Source organism: Lampetra planeri, chromosome 3 (genome assembly GCF_965212315.1).
Source record: "Lampetra planeri chromosome 3, kcLamPlan1.2.h2, whole genome shotgun sequence".
In the NCBI taxonomy this organism is placed as follows: domain Eukaryota; kingdom Metazoa; phylum Chordata; class Hyperoartia; order Petromyzontiformes; family Petromyzontidae; genus Lampetra; species Lampetra planeri.
Window position 1 is genome coordinate 6,714,389 of NC_136109.1, and position 7,795 is coordinate 6,722,183.

Genomic DNA, 7,795 nt, shown 5'->3' on the forward strand with positions numbered 1-7,795 from the left:
GGGATCTAGGGGAAAGGTCGCGGAAGGGGCACACTGGGAACCCGCGGGAAGCTTCTATAAAGGGGGCGTGGCCTGGGCGGGGCCAGGCCACGCGGACAGTAGAAGAGGGGCCCCGAGAGGGGACCTCGGGCTGTCGTTTGGAATGGGATCCCTGTCATGCTGCTGGAGTCTTCACCATTCTTCTTCTCGTCTCCATCTTCACCATCTCGGCGTCGCCAGTCAGGCAGTCTACCAACTATCCTGCCTGGGAACTGTAGTCGACTATAGACGGATTTATTGGATGTGTTAACCCGTTGTTTGCGTGTTAATAAACAGAGTGCCTCCAACTCTTAGTGTCTCTGATTCAGTCACTACACATGTGTAATGAGACGACTTCTGAGACACGATTTGTAGATGATTCTTATTTATTTCTTGATACTTTAAGGACAGGGTCACGAATAACATAAGTACTGAGTTACTTATAACGTAACCACCCATACAGCGACATCGGCGACATACAACTATATAGCTGACTGGCTATATAGTGATGACGATGATGAAGACTATACCTGGCTGGCTACACAGCGACGATGACAACGAAGAGATGGCAGCGATGACAGCGACGACAGCCAGGACCCGAACCCCCACGACAGCCCCTAACCCCCACTTGCCTCTCCCTTATATTCATCCAACGTGATAAAGCCCCGCCCTTGGCCACGCCCCTCTTTTGGAACTCTCTCGTTGGTTCCAGGAGCTTCCAGTTCGATCCCCTCCTTGACCTTTGGCCCAGTTACGCCCCCCTTGTGGACGCCTACATGTGTCGTTTTACAATGCACCCATACCTGTAGTTAGTCCCCCATGGCCACCAGATGGTATCCCATCACTACACATGCATGAAATTATGTGTGCGTGTGAATCGTACAATTTACGTAAATATATGCTGGTAGATTTAGGTCAATGCAGCAAGCTAGCCTTTCCAAACAAAACAGAATCAATGAGATTTCAACCGAGATAATATAAATGCGGCAGAAAAAATAATATTAAATTAAATCGTGAATTGTTACAGGATGTTCGCAAGCCAGAGTTATTTAATATCATTGGTTTTCATAATCGTTTTTTGGGTTAGATCGCATAAATATGAATGTATCGTTAAACCCGCCACCAACCGACACAGCAAATTTTTAAACATTGTCACGTAAACAAAAAAATGTACTCTTCAGTATGCGACTGTGATCATCCAGAACAGACCATACAACACAATGCCCGATCCACAAATACAAAGGAGACATCAAAGCAATATACTCCACAACTCCTGATGTGGTTATCTGGCTTGACCACCTAAATGTGAAATTATAGTTGTGGCTCTGCATCTCCATCAGTCATACGAAAGAAGTGCAACGTTATTCAAGTGTATGACCTTGGCAAGCTGAACGTGGAGTCAACAGTCTGCAGTTCCTCCTGCAGAAGTGGTGTCAGGTTATCAGTGGTTTCTGAGGTCTACTTAGAATGTTTACTTTTTAACATGATCGAACGCAAACAAAAACTATTATTAATAATACTGATCGCGACAGCCTACATGTTAAACTTATGATGAGAATGTAAACGAGCTTTGATATCAAGCTGAACTAAAATCAGAAATTGATCCAATCGGTCGACCTGAATGATGTCCAAAATAAAAATTGGGATTTGTGCTGAAAAAAATGTCCAGTGTATGTCTGCTCTACGGGTTAGGCCATTGACAACTTGAATATACTCTAGACCAGTGGTCAGCAACAAAAATAACAAGAGTCAATATTTTTGAATGCGGTAAAAACCCTCCACATTGCAAGAGCCGCAATGCACGTAAATACGAGATGGTCTTACTAACGTCACGAAGCAGTGCTTAAAGCAGGTTGCCGACCCCTGATCTAGACTAAGCATATTATCTATGAACTGGCAGACTAACTGGAGAGTCTGCCCAGACATTGGTATTAAGGAACATAGGACTTGAGCCAACACGTTGGGACATTATCTAACAGCTACCCGACCCGTGAGAAATCATACAATCATTATACTGCTTAAACAATCCTTATTATCTATGCATAACCACATTCAAGGGAAGTACAGGGTTCTTACATTTTTTTTTACTTATATGGGACTATCGTTTTTAATGGACAAAAAACGTATACTACACTGTAACATGATAACAAATGTATGTTAATAGCTTCAAAAAGTCAGAGTCTCCACTTTTTCGCCATCATTGTCAACACATGCCTGGAATCTTCTGCAGATGGTCTCCAGAGCCCGGAGGCACATTTCTTGTGGCGTTGTTGCAAATTCTCAGAAGTGTTCACATTGTTTTAAGCACCCTGTATTATGTTCACCATCGTTTCCTGCATGCGTGCGTTGCTTTCTCTGAACTGGTTGTTCGGGTTTGTTTGCATTATAACATGTTGATCTGCAATGCTGATGGATATTACGATTTCCTTATCTTATATTTAAAAGTCTCCGCGCGGGCTTGCGAGGGATTTGGCTCTCGAACGGTGGGGTTGATGTCGAAATAAATTTGCCGGCCAGCACGCCCTAAGCCCCGCGGTGGAAATAGGCTATTCCTTTTTCATGTCCGTCACCTTTAAATTAGTTAAATTACCGATTTAGTGTGATTTAGCTATATTTATTTATTTATTGCGCGACATCGCCTGTAGCACTCACGCCAATTGCGTGGGGGGGGCGGACCCTGCCAAGTGATGCGCGTTCTGTCGAGCTCACAGGGGACATTCTCTTTTACGCATTTAACATGCAATAAATATACACATAACGCTGCGGCTATTTCTTCACAGTGTGATGTCCTCTTCGTCCCCACCCAACACGATGCGTGCAGTTACTGCTATAAAGTCCGGAGATATTCATATTATTACAACGCTTACATAGTATTATTATAGTATAATTGTTGACTATTATTAAACAAATACGTTGGCAGATATTACAATAATAATGTTTGTGTGCACAATAACTGATTATTCATTATTAGATTGCTAAATATTCCCTTTTTTTGCTGTGCTTTTATGACGCTGCGACGGTATATTGCCAGTCTGTGATGTGGCCTGCTGCCTGCTGATTAATTAACGTCAGTGCACTGGCACTCTTATCTACACTGCTAAATTTCCTTTTCACCATTATGAGTGTATGCCAGTCTATAATCTGTTGCCTGCTTTTTTACCTCACTCAGTCTACTGCCAGCCGTTCATGTCGACTGTATTCTGCTTTTTCAGCTGCTGCCCGTATTGCCAGCTTTTTATTGTGACTGTAGCAATGCTTATGTCATTGAGTCGGCGTATTGGCAGTCTATAATCTAGACTGTAGCCTGCTTCTCAACTTACCTGTGCGTACTGCTGCTCTTTAATTTACACTTATTTATGCTTATTTCTTCAATGCATTTCTATTGTTTCGATTGCTCACGTCATGCTATTTACTCATACGTAGTACTGCGATACTGATAGCTGTGCCATCATCGGGGATTGCTGTATACGTCGATGTGTGTGTGTGTGTGTCAGTCCAAGTGTGCGTGTCAGTCCATTTGTGTGCGTATCAGTCGCTGTGTGTGTGTTAGTCCATGTGTGTGTGTTAGCCGATGTGTGTGCATCGCTCCATCTGAGTGTGTAAGGCAATGTGCGTTTGTGTGTCTATGTGTGTCAGTCGATGTGTGTGTGTACGTCGATGTGTATGTGTGTGTCAGTCCATATGTGTATGTTTAGTCCGCATGTGTGTGTAAGTCCATACATGGGTGTGTGTCACTCAACGTGTGTGCATAAGTCAATGCGTGTGTGTGCGTCGATTTGTATGTGTTAATCCATGTGTGTGTATCTAAAGTAGATCTCTGTGTGTCACAGTCCATATGTGTATGTGTGTAGGCCAATGTGTGTGTCAGTCTATGTATGTCTGTGTAAGTCCATGTGTGTGTGTCTTAGTCGATATGTGTGTGTGTAAGTACATATGTGTGTTTATGTCAATGTGTGTGTGAGTACACGTATGTCTGTGTGTAAGTCGATGTGTCTGTGTGAGTTGCTGTATGTGTGTACGTCGATATGTGTGTGTAACTCCATGTGTGTGTATCTAAAGTGGATGTCTATGCGTGTGTGAGTCCATATGTGTGTGTGTGTAAGTCCATGTGTTTGTGTGTGTGAGTCGATATGTCTGTGTGTGTCAGTCCATGGGCGTGTGTGTTAGTCGCTTTGTATGCATGGCTCCATGTGAGTCAGTGTAAGTCCATTTCTTTGCGTGTCTGTAGGTCCATGTGTGAGTGAATGTGTGTGCTTTATTGACCTGGTCAAGGCCAATAATACCATGAATAGGCCTAGCCTCTGGGTTGTTCTTCATGCTTTCGGAGTCCCTCACCCTTTGCTCACGATCATTAAGGACCTTCATGATGGTGAGCGGCCCCGCGTCAAACTACGTGGCCGTCAAGTCAGAGCCATTCCCTCTACACCTTGGGATGTGACAGGGATGTCCTCTGGCTCCCACATTATTTAACATATATATTTGACCACGTAGTTCGTGAAGACTTCAATGGCTGTACCGGAGGAATAAACATATGGCACAGATACGTGTCGATTCCAAGAATCGACTTCGCCCCCACCGACACAACTTTGCCATTTGTTTTGCAATGACGACGACAATTTCCCATTCTCCCCGCATACGCTATCACAATCAACAAGTCGCAGGGACAGACGTTCCATTACGTTGGTAAGCGCACAACTTTATCTTTGGTATCGTGAATGCGCATGCATCGTGAATGCGCATGCATTCTTTGGTATCGTGAATGCGCATGCATTCACGATACCAAAGATGCATTCACGATACCAAAATGCACTTTTAGCATTCTAAGGTATTTATGTAATCAAGTGCGCATGTCTGTCAGAAGGGAAAAGCACTTGACTGCTAAAATCACAACCTGCAAACAAGTCCTTCTCTCAAGATCGTGACGGTGGGTAATGCAGATAAGACCAGTTTCATAGCAATCTGGCCTGCTGGCAGGGCAACTGCATCAGGGACCCAGGGGACAAAGTGGACAAGGACCCCTTTGAATTCCTTGCACCAGAGCCCATATACCAACCACGCTTAGTCAGGGCAGATAATCTCTTTCTTGAATCTAAATATATAGTAATAGAATAAAAAAAAAATTACACAATAAATAAGGAACAGTAGAGTTGTGATTCCCATCTCAACAACATTAAATATTCTTCAGATAAAAAAACCCCATCAATATTGTTTCACATTAACGTTTTAAAGATAATTTTGCCTGATGTTGATGTAGCACTTTCCGAATTAGAGAACCTATGTTCAGGTCGGCGGTTGCACATTTATTATTTTAAAAATAGTGTGCCAGTAGTGTTGGTGTAAACACAATGATGGACGTGGATTCTTCCTCCAGGTAGATTCATGTACAGTATTCTCAAACTCCAACTCGAAACCTGCACACAAGAAGTGTCACACTAGGTCTCTCAGTTCACAATGCAGAAGCATGCCTTAATCGTCCAATGCTCTCAACTGGTATTGACTGGTTCCAGCCAGATCAGAGGCAAGACTGCAAGACACATGCGTGGATGGGCGGAGCCTCAGTCGTACACTGCTTGTTTTTGTAAACACCTCTTCAGTATTGTAGTATTTCTATAGCGTCATATTATACCTTTTTGTTGTGTCCTCAGCGTTCAGGAATGCAGTTGTAAGTTTCGTTTTTATGAATGCATTATTGATTGCTACACTCCTCGACTATTTTTTGTAGGAGTTGAAAAGCACTTGAACAAATAGGTCAGAGCCTCAGTTTAGTTGGCCTGAATGGATACTTTAAAACATTGCAACTACTTTTAATAGTGCAACACTGGACATCTTTAACATCTTGGCATGTAGTGATAGCACAGTCGTTAGTGCACTGCATTATAAACCCATATATCTGAGTTTTATTTCCAGCTACAGCTAACTTCAGTGGCGAGTGATATTTTAACCATACCAATGTAATGCGAGCAAGGATTGAGGGGGGGTGGAGTCTGGGTCACGTGGGGAGAGGGAGGAGTCAGGGTCACGTGGGAGAGAGGATTTAGGGGGAGAACCGGAAGGGGAACGGGGAGTGGAGACGGAGTGAAACGGGAGGAGGCCACGCTGGGCAGTACGGGGAGAGTGGCGCGGTTGCCACGCGGTGGGAGACGTCGACACCGTCAGCCATCGGTGTCAGACGTAGGGAGCTAGCGGGCTGTGGGAGGCTAGCTGGATACGGGGCAGCAGTGAAGCTGGAGAGCGGAGCAGCGGTGTGGCTGCAAGGCGGAGCAGCAGGGAGACTGCATATCGGAGCAGCAGAGTGGCTGTGGAGTGATCGTCGGGAGAGACGCGGGCCTGAGCGAGGACGCCGTGGTAACGAGATTCTACGAACCCAATAAAGGACAACGGAGATCAACATATGAGAAAGAGTCCTTTATTACATTGGTGTCAGAAGTGAAACGGCATGTCAAAACAGCTCAGAAGGAAGAACGTCCCTGCACCATCTTCTGCAGCATCTTCTGACGACGACCTCCCTCCAGTGGTGGCGCTACCGACGATGGAGGAGGAAAGCGACGCTGGGACGAGTGGGGGTCCAGGCGTGCAGGACGTGGCCGCCTTGGTGGGCCCATCCGCGCGAGTGGACGTTGACGAAGGATGGCGACAGGTGGCGGCCCAACTGGAGGCACTGAAGACGGTGTTGGCGCAGTTGTGCGACCTTGTGACGCTGGCGACGACTTCGGGGAGGCCCGGCGGGGAACAGCGGGCCGGGGCCTTGCCGTCGCCATCAGCCCTCTCGACCACGCGGTACGAAGACGCCATCTTGGGCGTGGCCGAGGAGGAACGGCGGGAAGCCGCCATCTTGCGCCCTCCGCCGCAGGAAGCCGCCATCTTGCACACGTTGTGGAGTGACGCCATCTTGTCGCTGCCGCGTGAGTCACCATCGGCGGAGGACGGCGGAGCAAGGACCCGCAGCCATCATTTAACAACGGTCAAAGAAATCTCCATCGGCGGCGACTGGAGCGTATTCGCCTGCCGTTTTCAAGCGGCCGTACGATCCACCAAATGGACGGACGCGGAGGCCCTGGAAGTCCTACCAACACTTCTCGACGGCGAGTCCGTCAGGTTCTTCCGCTCCATCAAGGCCGACAAGAAGAGGACGCTGCAGGGTGTCTTCGAGGAAATGGCGGATGCGTACGAACCTCCGGACGATGCCCATTGTAGATTTGTACAGCGGCAACGGGCGCCTGATGAATCGCCGGTGGCTTTCAGAGGCGCCGTTCTGGAACTGGCGATGGCAGCATACCCCGAGACGGAGCCGGATTTGTTGGAACCCCTTGTGTTGGGCAAGATGCTGGAATTGTCTAGAGACCTGGGGATCCCCATGCTGGTGTGCATCCATGATAAGTTGACGTCCTGTGCTGCGGCTAAGTGCTTGGATGCTCAATTTAATCTCCGACGCTGGAAACAGGTGTCAGCTTGGACGGGGGGCCCCATCGTTGAAGGCGGTGCTACGGGGTGGGATCCTAAGAAGGCGGTCTACGTTCCGGACGACAAGGGTCCGCAGGAGTTGACAGCCGCCTCCGCCCAGTGGCCTGCTCGAGGGGGAACGGGGCCGAGGTCCGGCCCGCTGGCGCGGGAGCCACGCGCCGAAACGACGTGGAGTGTTTCCACTGTGGCCGTAAGGGCCACTTCGCCAGGGCCTGTTGGGCTCGCATCCCGGGGCCGCTCCAGCAGGAGGCCTCGACCACGGACGTCGCGCGAAAAGACCAGCCAGGACAGGCAAGTCGGTACGCATCAGACACCC